The sequence below is a fragment of the Lissotriton helveticus genome, chromosome 8, assembly GCF_964261635.1.
Source record: "Lissotriton helveticus chromosome 8, aLisHel1.1, whole genome shotgun sequence".
NCBI classification, from domain to species: Eukaryota; Metazoa; Chordata; class Amphibia; order Caudata; family Salamandridae; genus Lissotriton; species Lissotriton helveticus.
The window spans coordinates 432,178,102-432,191,784 of record NC_136069.1 but is presented as its reverse complement, the minus strand read 5'-3'; positions in this window follow the sequence as shown (position 1 = coordinate 432,191,784).

The window sequence follows — 13,683 nt, the reverse complement described above, 5'->3', positions numbered from 1 at the left end:
ACCTGAGAGGACATGATCTAGCAGATGGAGGATGTATCACGGTGGGACCGGATGGCACTCTCCTTGCGGAACTGGAGGCGATCCTGACACAGAACCAGTTCTCTCCATTATGTTTGGTACAGGAAACACAGTCGGAGTTGGGAGGTGCCCCCAGCCCGGCTGTTGAGAGCTCGGGAGACAAGGGAGTGGTGGACATGGAGATCGAGGAATTCGGAGTCATGGACACTGTGAGTATTTGTTTTTGACCCGTGGGGCACTGGCCGGTCCCGAGAGACTTGTATAAGAGGATATTGGCCAGGTGACTCTGGGGAAGGGGGGGGGGGCTGGAAACCTGTTTCTTAAGGAGGTTACACTATTACGACATATATAGATTCAACTTGCCGGCTGTAGAGTGCTGAGGCAGCCTGGCTAGACCCCTGGTCGGGTGGGACTGCGCGGTCCCAGTCAGTCGGCTGAACAGCAGAGTTGGGGGAGAGGTGTTCTTCCTGACTTGAGAAAGTACATTCTTTTTTTTATTCATTAATTTCAAGTTGAGGGGGTGGTATAGAGGGTGGGTGGAGCTCTGAGGCGGGGTTTTTAGTCCTCTGGCCAGGACCGGGTTATGAGAATGCAGTACTACCGCCTGTGGATGGGGGGAGTTGGGGTTTCACATTCTGGTTCTGTTGGGGTTGCTGCCGAGTTTAGTCTTAGCTGTCTCATAGGACGCAGGAGGAGTCTGCATCTTGGGGAGTCACACTGCAATATTACGGGGGGTCCCTGGTATGACAGTCTGGTGCTGTGACATCAACAACTACTAACAAGTGACAGGTGACACGCAAAGGTATAAACTGATAACATGGAATGTTAGGGGGTTCAATAACATGGTCAAGCAAATCCGAGTGGCTACCTATCTTAGGCGGTATGGGGTAAGCATAGCCCTACTACAGGAGACGCACCTATGGGGAGACCCTGAGGTCAAAAAGGCCCAACGTAGTTGGCGGGTCAGTTTTTGCCACATCTTATTCAGGGTTTGCCAGGGGAGCGCTGATCTGGGTGGCACCGGGAGTTCCCTTCAAGGTCACACACACTAAACAGGATCCTGAAGGGAGGTTTGTGATGGTAGTTGGGACGCTAGATGGGCATAGTATATGCCTGGTAAATATTTATGCTCGGAACCGTGATGATAGGGGGTTTCTGGGTCGGGTACTGGGACAGATGGACCTGGACCCCGCCATGGAATTAAAAAAAAAAAAAATTGTAGAGTTTTATATAGCGCGAACTAGACCCGAACCGAATCAGGTATCAGAGCGCTTTACATTGCACAAGTTATGTTTTTTTACATGAGGACACACACTTTCATTTATTAGGCACGGGGAGATTAAGTGATTTGCCCAGAATCACAGGAGGTTTTTGGCGTCGTTACCGAGACTCGAACCCAGATCCCCAGGTCCGAGGTCAAGCGCCTTAGCCGTTAGGCCAACTCCTCTCCCCAATTGATTATAGCAGGAGACTTTAATTGTGCCCTTGATGGGGAATTAGACAGATACCTCCAAAACAGGGGACCAAGCCTAGAACGAGAGAAGCGATGGGCCAGATGCTTCAGAATTATGGCTTATTCGATGTATGGAGAAACCGCAACTCCGGTCGTTGGGTGTACTCATGCCACACACCTGCTGCCAATACCCACAGTAGACAGGACTATTTTTTTATTCAAAGAATGGCGATGCATCGGATTGTGGAGACACAATATTTGGCCCGCTATTTGTCCGATCACTCCCCGCTCCTACTCACATACACAATTGACAGACCGAGGCCTAAGGTACCACTATGGAGGCTAAACACCAAGGCTTTTGGCGACCCGATCTATAAAGACGCAATCTCAAGCGGGCTTGAGGCGTATCTGGAGGTCAACTGGGGTTCAGCCAGCACTAGGGCGACCGAATGGGACGCGATGAAGGTGGTGATATGTGGGATATGTTTGTCCACGGAGGTAGGGGTTAAAAAAGTGTTAGAGCGCGATCTACCGCGGTATGAGGAACGCTTGGCTGCGCTGGAGATGGACCTTCCCACGAACAAGGAGCGGCTGCCGGAATGGGCTGACCTGTGCCCGAAGTTGGGGGACACATGGGACTCACTTGGCAAATTTAATAGAAATGCCAGCAGGCGACGATGGTACACAGAGGGCGACAAGGCAGGACAGTTATTAGCACGTCTGATACGGACGGAAACTCACCCCACCCGATTCTGACACTGGAGAATGATCTGGGCCAAACGGTATATACCCAACAGGAGATCAATAACGTATTTCGGACCTATTTATGTAAAATATATTCCGAGCCCCAGCCCCCCATGGGCCCCGAGGCCGTGGAGGCCTATCTTGAGGAGATGCAACTGCCTTGCATAGACACGGACAGTCAGGAGGCATTGGGAGACTCCCTTAGGGGGGAGGAAATACGGGCAGCGATCGCCCACCTGAAGACAGCGAAGTCCCCCGGGATGGACGGTATAGCCCCGAACTTTATAAGGAGTATGGGGTGGTCCTAATCCTGAAACTCCTCGAAATTACAGCGGAGGCCCACAATCGAGGTTGGCTCCCAGACTCCATGCGGGAAGCATTGATTGTGATGGATCTCCAAGCCAGGAAAGGATTCCCTCCTCCCCGGCTCTTATAGGCTCATTTCAATGCTGAATGTGGATCTTAAAATTATCAGCCAGGTGCTGGCATGTAGGCTCCTCCTCTATCTCCGGCAGCTGGTCTATAATGAACAGTCCGGGTTTATATCGGGCAGAAATACGCTGCGGAGTATTCGCCGCCTCGCCCACGTTATGCAGCACACCTTAGGGTTCCTTGATATCGAACAAGCGTTCGACTCAATCAGATGGGCCTATCTATGGCAGGTACTTTTAAAAATGGAACTGGGGGAAGGGTTTGTAAACTGGATAAAACTGCTCTATGCTCAACCAGTGGCCAGGGTTCGCACGGGACAATAATTATCGGACATAATACCCATAAATAGGGGTACACGGCAAGGCTGCCCGCTCTCCCCCTTGCTCTTTGCCCTGGCAATGGAACCATTGGCTTGTCATCTTCGCAGGGTACTTGACGGACAGGGCATACAGTTGGGGAATATAGAGCATGTTGTATCAATGTACGCCGATGATGCATTTGATCTACTTGAATCGGCCGACACAGTCATTGCCGACTATAATAGCTGCACTGTCACAGTTTACGGCTGCCTCTGGGCTTTCCATTAACAAAACGAAATCACAGCTTTAAGCGGTTGGATCGGGGAACGACTGGGAGGGGGTCCAACGCCCGGAGATGGGGCTTCCATGGGTAGAAGAACCGCTTCGCTATCTAGGGATATGGATCGGAAGGAACGCAACAGTTTTTTACCAGCATAACATGGGGAGGATAATCCGGGTTCTGCAGGGGAGTATCGCCTTCTGGAACACACTTAAACTCTTCCTAATGGGGAAGATTGCCTTATTAAAAATGGTGGTCCTGCCCCGATGTCTGTACACAATGCAAGGTTCCTTCTATGAACTTTCGCACCGGGTATTCAGGGAACTGGATGCCCTGCTGGTCCTATTGCTGTGGAATGGGAAGCGATGTAGGGTGAGTTTAGAGGTTATGAAACGTAGATGGGGCAAAGGGGGTATAGAGATCCCGGATTTAGAACTCTACTATTTTGTGTCACAATTGCAACATGCTATCGGCTGGTTAGACACGGACCCCTCTTGGGAGAGGTCTGTACTGGCAGGTACATATGGGGACAGACAGCTAGGAGTGCTTCTGTGGCAGGTAGGGGGGCGACGAGAACATGGCCCTCCACTGGTAAACCAGGTGGAACGGCGACTAATCCAAGACAGGCCGTTTGCCCCAGAGATGGATTTTTGGATGATGCCACCTTTTGCTCAAATAAACCAGGTCATGTCAACAGATAAATGGAAGGAGGGGGGCTGCCTGATGCTGTCTGACCTTTATCCGGACGATAAATTCATCACATATCAGGAGGAGGTGACCACCTTTGAGCTGGGACCGGGGCAATTTCTGCACTACTCAATAATAGCGGCAACGACGCGAGAACTATGGCCCTCGTTTTAGGAGGCTCAGTTGCACACCCGAACCCTGGTCACCATGATTGCGATGGCAGGGGGAGGTACGTTTGTGACCTACCTTTACAGGGCACTAAGGGAAGATAAAAAGATAGGCCCCCTATAGATAGAACATAAATGGCAGCAGGTGTGTCCGCAGGAGGTAACACCGCGACAAAGGGGAAAAATACACGAGAGTGTGCAGAAGATATTGGTAAGTAATCGCTTCAAGCAAATCCAGTATAATATAATACACATGACTTACCTCTCACCAAAGAGACTCCAGGCCATCGATATCACCAGGAATTCACACTGCCTTAGATGTCGTACCGCTCAGGCGAACTTTCTACATATGGTGTGGACGTTCCCAGCAATCCAGATGTACTGGGTGGCGATCCTTGAGGATCTGACCAGGGTAACGGGATGGACAGTAGCCCGAAACCCGTGTGCCTGTCTCCTGGGCCCGATTCCTCGAGATCCTAAGCGAAAAGTAAGCAGGCAATTCCTGATGTTGGGCCTAGTTGTAGCCAAGCGGCGTATTGCAATCCACTGGTTCTCCCAGCAAGGGCCATTCTTAGCAAAATGGAGGGCGTATCTACAGGAGTGGGCACTGGCGGAGGAAGGATACATGTGGAGCACCAGGAGTGATGTCAAACTACCCGAGGTCCTACTGGCGTGGGGAGCAATTATTCAGGAGTTGGCGGGACAGGCCTCCCAGTCTACACCGGACAGTTCAGGGTCGACGTCTTCTGGGCAGGGGGAGGCCCCAGGACAAGGGGGAGAGACGCACGGAGGCCCAGCAAAGGGATTATGTTACTTAGACCTCAAGTTATAGAGACCCGGCAGCAGGGGTGGGGGTGGCCGGAGGGGGGGCAGAAGAGGGGTTGGGGGGAGGTGAAGGGAGTTTATTAGTGTTGAGTTCTGTTAAAAAAAAGAAAAAAACTCTCCAAAGAGATAAATTGGCTCTTCTTCAAGTAAACATAATCCAGGACCACCAGGATTGCACTGCTAAGCAACATACAGCTTTCCAATTAGCTGGAATTGATTTCAGGGTAAAATATATGTAAAAAAATCAAATATTTGGTATGTGTTTCAGATAATGTAATGGACAAGGAAGTCGATTTCCAGATAAGTATGTCATAAGAAAGATTATCAGAAATAGGAAGAGTTTTCATTAGAATGTTCCATACATCCCCCCAAAATTGTGCAATAGAAGTACATTCAAACAAAATATGTCTTTACGAACCATCATAGCAATTTGCAATGCCAACACAGTGGTGAGTCTAAACATGTAACTTTAAATAATATATATGGGGTCCATAGACAATTAAACAAAATAAAGGCAACAGTAAGACAACCAAAAATGTTTGCTAACCATATTGTTCTTCAAATATCTGGTAAGAAGCTTTTTTAGAGTTCATTATACCGAAAATTACTAAGAAAAAGTAAATTGACTTAATTTCGATTATGTAATATTCTGTAGAATTTAGAAACAGCATGAGAGGAAGCAGCAATAGGATTAATACAAATTTCTGAATCAGAGAGGTGGAGAGTAGGTGACTTTTGTGAAAAAAAGTATTTAGTACAGAATTGCAAAACATTTCATACTTATAAATATCCTTTGAAGGTAATGAAAATTAATGTTGTAATTGTGAAAACTTTAAAAATACATCATTATTACAAACATCACTTAGATTAAAAAAAAGGACCAGTATTTATCCATGATTGCCAACATTAGAGGGTATTATTAAATTATATCAAAGGGTTATGCAATAGAGACAATTTTTGTAGATAGAAAAATAGGTGATTGAAATAAAGAATCACAATCTTGGGAAATAAATTTAGAGGATTTGAGAATGGTAGAGCATTTTACTAAAATATTAGAATTAGACATCGATAATAAAGGAGGTAAAGGAAAGGGCAAAACCAACCCATCTTCAATAGAAAGTCACATGGGTGAATCAGTGAGGTCTATCTGTTTGAACCATAATAAACCTTGTTTGAAAATAAAGGCTTTATGTTACTTATGAAAGGCTGGTAAGCCAAAGCCACCATTATTTTTTGCAAGTTTAATTTTGTATAATTTAAACAAGGGTGTTTGTGATTCCGAATAAATTGAGATGTATTTGTCGAATTTTTTTATAAAATGTGAAAGGCAAAATTTGAAGAGCAAAGACCATCTTCACAGATTTGATTTTTCCCCACCATAAGAGATGTAAGGGGGTCAGTCATAAATTTTATGTGAAATTTTAGAAAGGAGTTAGTCACAATTCAATGTAATGGATTGTTTAATAAAAAGTGAGAATTGAATACCTAGATCTTTTATTTTGCCAAATGATAATAGCAGTATTTAGCATATCTAGCATTAAGATTTCTGATAATAGAAAGTAAAGGTTTGATGGCTAATAAAAAAAGTAAAGGGGAAAATGGGCAGCCTTGTCTAGTGCCTGAAAAGAATTGGAAACATGTCCATTTATAAATAATCTGGCTGAAGGGTATGAGTGTAGGGCCTATATCAGTCACATACATGATTTACCAAAATTAAAGGAAGACAGAGTATGAAATAAATACTTTCAATGAACTTTATCAAAAGCTTTCTCAACATCAAGTGCTAGAAGGCCAGGAGGGAAGGATATAGTTGGAATAGCCTCAATTGTATGGAATAAATGTCTGGTGTTATTGGCCAAATGTCAGTCAGTGATAACTTTATTTGATACTTTTCAGTAAAATAAACATATACTACAAATAGATTAAAAACTTGAACTCAAAAATAGCTCTTCATATGTACAATTCAACTATAAACAATCAAAGAAATGACCAATTAAAAGAGAGACCAATTTCATCCACTTGAGTAACTCATTTAAATTGTGACAGTTATCCTATGAGGTACTTTAGTCATGGAGATATCCCTGCAGGCTCTTCCTCATTTTCAGTCCCTGCCATAAGTAAGAAGACATTACACAGCATGCCTATGGGGTATGCATGTGTTGTAAAAACAAAAGTGCTGGTCAACACTGTCTAAAATTAAGTATTTTATAAACAGGTAAAAAAATATCTCTTCCGAGGGATTTCATAAAATTTACAAAACAATCCGATGTGAACATTGGTTGTGGGCTACACACTGACACATGGGCACAATACTAACTCTGACAAGGAGTGACAATTATTTGGAAACCTTACCTTCAATGGCAGCACATTTGCCCTAAATTGGGTCAAGATGAACCTTTGCTGGTCAATGCATACCAGAGTCAGATATGGTTTCAAGCCCTCCTGGGAGCCATTCTATTATAAGTGACTACAGATGGTTTTACTCCCTCACCCGCTCATCTCCTTCCCATGGCAGCGTTCTGAAGGCAATGTTTCAACTTTTCTTTATCTAGTAGTTTACAGTACCCAGGGTTAGTAAAATGTTTTGGTAGGCCAATCTCCTCGCATACAGATTTAACATATCTCAACCAGGCAATTTCCATTGCATAGTCTAAGTTCATTACATTGCTGAGAATTAATGTATTCAATCCTGTTTCTACACATTACCAAATTATATGCCCAAGCAATATCGGGGCCATCTTTAATCTGCAAGAGATATACAGGGTTACCAGTTCAGCGTGCGTTACACAGCTCAAGCAACTGGAGGAAAGGGAAAGGGCAAGTTTGAGAAATTAATCCTCAACCGTCTGGATGCTCTGTGTATTGACCATTCCCCAGACCCAGTGCCATATGAAGCCTCTGTTTTACTTGCATATATGGTGGGTAGTTCCCTTATTGTCTTAAGACCCAGTTTCTTTGTAAACATGGATATCACATTGATGGATATCTCCATTTGCACACATCTGTTAGTTACCATCGGGGACCACAAGTTCTTGCTATCAAAGAGTATCCCTAGATAGCAGAAGGTAGTAGATTCACTCAAAGTATGCCCTTCTGCATGAAAAACAGGTTTTATCCTGGTTGTGGCACCATAGGTCATGGTGTAGGTTTTGGAGCCATTTACTTTCAACTCCATGTCTGCCACAAAAGTGATGTAATCATCTATTAGGCCCTGTAACCACAGAATGTCTATTTTTTTTATAAACACCTGCTTAATCTACATGAATGATATTTGACAAAATTGTAGTCTAGTGTCAAGAATTTTTCCATGCATTTAACAGTCTTGGTTAATTAAAGATATAGGGTGATAGTTATACACTTCAAGTATGATCTTCACCCAGCCTGGGGAGTACAATAATCAATGCTTAAGAAAAAGTACTTGTTATGATACCAGTAGTGGCAAGGTTAGTAAATAATTGAAACAAGTAAGGAGAGAGGTGAGGAGAAAATATTTTATAAAGAATTATGCTAATTTAAATCTGTCAAACTGGGATATTAATGGGACATCACAAGATGCTAAAAAATCATCAATAAAGTGGATATCTATGGATGGAGATTTACTGTTCAAAGAAGAGTAAAAGTCTAGACATTCATTAACAATGACAATAGTGGAAAGGGCTATTTTCCCATTAATTACATGAATATCATGAATTTGATTCTTGTATTTTTTTAACACAGGGATCATTTGCAAGTAATATCCCAAATCTAATAGCATTGTAATAGTATTTAGCTTTAATATTTAAAATCTGTATTCCTGCTACTTTGCTTAAAAGACAGTTATATTTGTAAAACCATTTTTGTAATTGTATTCTGTAGGTAATATTAGATTGAATAAACAGGTATTAAAATGTAGCTATTTGTTTGTCTAATTCAGAAATCTTAGTCAGAACTTATTTATTTTCTTGTGCCATTATGGAAATTGTAACACCTCTGATATGTGCTTAAAAAGCATTCCAACAAAATATTTTATTGAGTGCAATAGGAACTTTCATACACCATCTTGAGTAAGGCGTATGTGCGGGATCCAATTGTAGATAGAAAGAAGTCATAGCATGGTCTGATACATCATTGTTCCCAATAAGAAGCTAAGAGATTGAATGGACTAAGCTTCTTGCTGATAATCAAAAATCAATTCTTGAATACAAATTATGAGGAAGAGAGAAAAAAGTAGAATCTTTATATGTTGAAAAGCGAAAGCGCCCGATATCAACAAGTTTGGGATGTTTAAACAAAGTTTTGAATACATGAAAAGCTTTGGGAGGCCTACATTTAGCAGAAGAAACTCTGCCTAGTAGAGGATCACATATTAAGTTAAAGTCACCTTCAGCAATAAGGGAAACATTACCTAAATTGACAATGTCAGAAGTAATATTGCTTCAAAAGGTCTGGTCACAAGCTGTTGGACCATAAATATTGATTAAATTCAGAACTGTATCATCTATTTTGACTTTAGCAATTAAAAGTCCACTATATGCATGTCAACAGAATTGCTACACCATTCTTTCGTCTTGTTTCTTGGGAAGAAAAAATTTGACCTACCCATTTCTTGTTCATGTAGGCTACACGTCTATCATCTAGAGTTTCCTGAAGTAAATAAATGTCAGCCTTTTGCCTAGCTAAATAGTCAAATATTTTCAGTACGTTTAACTGAGTGTCGTAAACCTTTACCATTAATTTTAATCTTAAAAAATCAATCCATAACTGTGAACATTATGAATTAATGACATTTGGATAACAGCCATAAGCATTAGAATATGACACCTGGAATCAAAGCTAATAGAGTGAAGTAGCTCTAAAACAAAAAAGCAGGTGAGGAGAAATAAAGATAAGGACTAACATACAAAATACAACAGAGAAACAATAATAAAAGTCTGGAATCACACACATGCACACACACACACACACGTACAAGATCAGCCAGGGGAAAAATTCACCCGTAAGGTAAACATTATGATGAAAGAAAGCAAATGTTTGAAACAAAAGTCCCACAAGTATGCCTATTGGACATTATCGCTTCCCCACAACTGATGAAGATGCAATATAAATTTCTGTAAATGGCCCTCCAATTGGCTAGAAGACCAGTGGCTACTGGTTGGATGGGTAGAAGAGACTCCAGTGTGAACCTCATGATTAAGGTTACAGTGGACTGGGATTTGGCTGAGGAAATTCATATTAAAGGCACCATGAGCGATGAAAGGGTGGTGGATAACTTGATCGTATGGGCGACAGTGATGTTGGAATTCTCAGAGGCGTTACTTCCACCTGACCATGTGGAAGTGGGCTCTGATTGAGAGACTACCTATGGACATGTGTACTGTACTGCATGTAAGCTCCACACTTAACACAGAGACCACTAACATAAAGTTGGTGTAGGCAGGGTATGGCACACAGCCATGCCATGGATCATATATATAGCAGCAATGGAGGGAGGGAGCAATGTCCACTGTGTGACAACAGTTGTGGTTTTTCTTATTGTTATAAGTAAACTAATAAATAAAGATTATTTTAAAAAACTCTGCATGCAATCTTTGGGGATGTGGACTATAGACACACAATTGATGGACGGAATGCAGAACAAATCAAAACATTCACCCCCCGCCAAGAGATCTGGGTTAAATCCTGTGAGAAGTTGGCCTGGTATATGATGTCCAATATTCTAGTGGGCACCCTGCACCAGTCCAAACAACCCTTATGGTGATGGTTGTAAAGTCAACCTTATAGACCAGCTATCCTAGTGGTTGCATGGACAAAGCAGTCTTAGCTTAAAACTTCAACGAGCATGTGAAGCCAGCTGTTTTACCATATATTTTCCCTTGAATACCAAATGAAAGGGCACCACACAAGGTATATATCAAATATATATGTATTTATTACTAACACAACCCCTCTGCGTTCTTTATGAGGTCAGAGTTCGAGATACGTTACAAGTTACTCATTAAGCATACTATAAGTTGCACAAATACAATTCTGCCCTAGGGGCCTCACGAACCATATACTAAGTAAGTGGTATAAGAACCACTTCAGGAAAGGTGAATAGGCCTAGGGCCTAGGGAATCACTGGGGCTACACTACAGGACCAAAAGTTTGGAAGTAGGAGACCCACGGGAGACAAGTGCAGTGTGGGAACACAGGCGCAAGCTACCATTGACTTACAATGGAGAACGAAGAAGTTACAAAGTTACTGATTAGGGGCACTTCCGGGTGGACTACGGTGAAACCCCTTTAAACTAGGACACTTGGATAGTCAATACCCACGGGAGCACCGGAGTACTCGAGTTACCTCACCCAGGGAAGCCGGGTACATAGGTGTCTTTTCGTGTCGAGTTTCGTCGATTCTTTCAATGGAGACCTGCAAAAGAAGTGCTGCAGGCGGCCGAAAGAAGAGTGTCCGGGTGGATCCAAGGGTAGATCAAGGAACTGAAGAACCTGAAAGCAGAGGGGACAGAGTCTGGGTCACTAGCCAGTGACCAGGATGGAACCAGGTGATGTCGCGATGCAAACAGGTGAAGAGGTGAAGCTTGTCTCTGTAGCCACGAGGACCAGGAGGTGATGATGATGACCAGGAGCTGGAGTCGAGCTGTCCCACAAAGGCTTTAGTTGACTGTGGTGTCGGTATACAGATTGGACCCAACAAGTCTTGGTAACCGTAACCCAAGCAGGATGTGAAGATTCGCTTCAGTTCAGACCAGCAAGGCCTGAGAAGCTTCTCTTTTGGAAGGAAGCTGGAGCTAGCCCAGAGCAACCAGGCAAGCATTGAAAATTCAAAGGATCGTCTTCAGGGGGCTCACTAGCCAACAGGCTAGAAACCGGAAAGATGCGTTGGGCTGAAATGCAGGAGCGGGCCTCGTGGAGTGTGGAGGGCTCAGCTTTGATGCAGATGCTGCTCGGGTCTGGGGCTTTGCTTACTCCAATGCACAACTGCGAGGGTGCCTCGGTCGTTGCACAATTAGCAAAGTGCAGGTAGACCAGGATAACCGGTCCCACGTCTCTCGTGTCCGCCACGGGTCTCAGCTTTGCTGTGGATGTGGATCATAGTCGGAGAAGTCTGGAAGTTCCGTTTCTGAGTCACTGAGTCGTCGGGTTCCTGCTGGAGCGTCGACAAAGCGAACCGGCAAGTTACTGGTGGTGCCTGTTTGAACAGGGTGGTCACTCCTTGACCACAAGGGGGATGTCTTCAGTCTTCCAGTCAATATGGAACATCGAAGGTCCAAGAGTTTTGTTTAAGAGTTTCTTTCCAGGATAATCTAATCTCTCTAGACACAGCTACTAACTTTATACCAAATCAAGGGGCTGGATTACCTGCTAGGTTCCTCCTATGGGTGGAACCTGGGAAGGGAGTGGTTACACCCCTTTCCCTTTGTCCAGTTTCGCACCAGAGCTGGGGCTGGAGTGCCCCAGCAACTGGTTTGAACTGGGCTATGCATGGAGCACCTTGTGTGCCCCAGGCAGTGTCTCATTTTTCAGCCCTCCCTGCCCTAATACACTAAAAGCCTGTCTGGGGAGGTGCTAGCACCTCCCAAGGCAGGAAACCTATTGCCCAGGCCTCCCCTGCTGGAGTTTCGTCCAGCAGCAGGAGGTCAGACGCGTGTCTGTGGCAGCAGCATCCATTTTGTGATGCTGAGGCTCTGTTTAACTTTAACCGGGTAAAGCAGTAACTACATGTCTTCTCCCTCTAGAAGGGTGTAATGCTATCCCCGCCGCCAGAATTGGCAGGGGGGTAGTATTCCAAACTGTTTGACACCTTACACAACATGTTTTGATAAAGCCAAACCAAAGTTAGCATTAACCGCGAGGGTTATAATGCACTTAAGAGTATATGGTATGGGTATATCATAGAACAGCTATAAGGACATGGTTCCGAAAACTGCAGAGGGGCTCAGCTCATGCTAGGGCACCCTCTCACATAAAACCAAGCACTCTGCCTCTAGGATTGTTAAGGCCTGCCATAGGAGTGACTTATAGGTATATATGTGTCTATATATAAGGGTAGATATAGGTATACTATATCTAAGCAAGGGGTGATTACACCACCTTGCCCAAGCTGAGTGATTAGCCTGTGGTGTCAGTTTGCCAGGGGTGGCATAATACATGCTGCAGCCCCTGGTAGGCCTTGGATGCACCTATGCCCTGGGTACCTATGGTACACTATACAGGGGCTCACAAAGGTGACCCAATACCCAATCAGGTATGTACCTAAAGTACATGGTATCAATTTAGAGAGAGAACAGCTGGGCTGTGGGTCTGATTAGCAGGCCCACAGCCCCACTAAAGTCGAAAAACCAGAAAATCACAGCAAAAAGTGGGGGTTACCATGGGAAGCAGACCCTACTCTCCTACAAATCCATCATTATTTTGATCACCATGCCACCCTGGTTTAGACCTGGCCATATGCAAATCAGTCTTGACCCGTGTGCCTCATGGGAACAATCCAGCCCGAACTGCCAAGCCAGGTCCTCCCTGAACCGGTAACAAGCATCCTAGGACCGGTTTCGGGGTTTCACCCCTCATCAGCCAGGCTAGCTTGATTCCAGTGGCACAGTGAGTCCAAGACAGACGTCTGGGCATACCTGGCGCACTTAGGGTGAGAAAGCAAAAGCCACACTATTGATGGACGGAATGCAGAACAAATCAAAACATTCACCCCCAGTCAAGAGATCTGGGTTAAATCCATCATTCTTTTGCTCACCATGCAACCCCAGTTTAGACCCGGCCATATGCAATTCAGTCTTGACCCTGTGC